At 47.2% G+C, this 790-nt stretch overlaps 1 pseudogene; it reads right to left on the reverse strand.

Moving 5' to 3' along the window:
• Nucleotides 1-322: 322 nt before the first annotated feature.
• On the reverse strand, nt 323-500 carry LOC121009090 (annotated as a pseudogene).
• Nucleotides 501-790: the final 290 nt, after the last annotated feature.

The following is a 790-nucleotide window of genomic DNA, read 5'->3' on the forward strand; positions in this document are numbered from 1 at the left end:
AAATTGGAAGTAAGGAGACCGACCAAGCATCTTTTTCCATCTCCCGGTTCCTAAAATCTATTCCATACATGTCCCCTGATAGGGGACGTAACAGGGATTAAACTGATAGGAATAGTACTAGTTAACATACCACTCATATCGGGTAGCACAGTACATTGCACGGCGCACGCGCAGTGCCCCAAATTGGAAGTAAGACCGACCAAGCATCTTTTTCCATCTCCCGGTTCCTAAAATCTATTCCATAAACGTCCCCTGAAAGGGGACATAACAGGGATTAAACTGATAGGAATAGTACTATTTGACATACCACTCATATCGGGTAGCACAGTACATTGCATGGCGCATGCGCAGTGCCCCAAATTGAAAGTAAGAGGACCGACCAAGCATCTTTTTCCATCTCCCGGTTCCTAAAATCTATTCCATACACCGGCCCCTGATAGGGGACAAAACAGAGATTAAACTGTTAAGAACAGATTTTTTTTAATAAAAAAAAAAAAGAGGACAGCCACTGCGGAGCTGGGTATTTTTTGGCCGCGTTACTGAACGCTCATGCACAATGGCTGTAGGCTCATGCGTCCTTTTGCGGAGGTGACAAACCTGGTCAGTCAAACCCAAGGCAACATCATCGACCTCATCCCATATGCGTTTTTTCTGGAGAGTGCCCTGCGAAGAGTGCTGGATCAGGCCGTAGATGAGCATGAAGAGGAAGAGTTGTGGTGACCGTCACCACCAGAAGCAGCCTTGTCGTCGTCGATTGCTGGACCTGCGGCAACGCAGAGAGAGGAGTCTG

Source organism: Bufo bufo, chromosome 7 (assembly GCF_905171765.1).
Source record: "Bufo bufo chromosome 7, aBufBuf1.1, whole genome shotgun sequence".
NCBI classification, from domain to species: domain Eukaryota; kingdom Metazoa; phylum Chordata; class Amphibia; order Anura; family Bufonidae; genus Bufo; species Bufo bufo.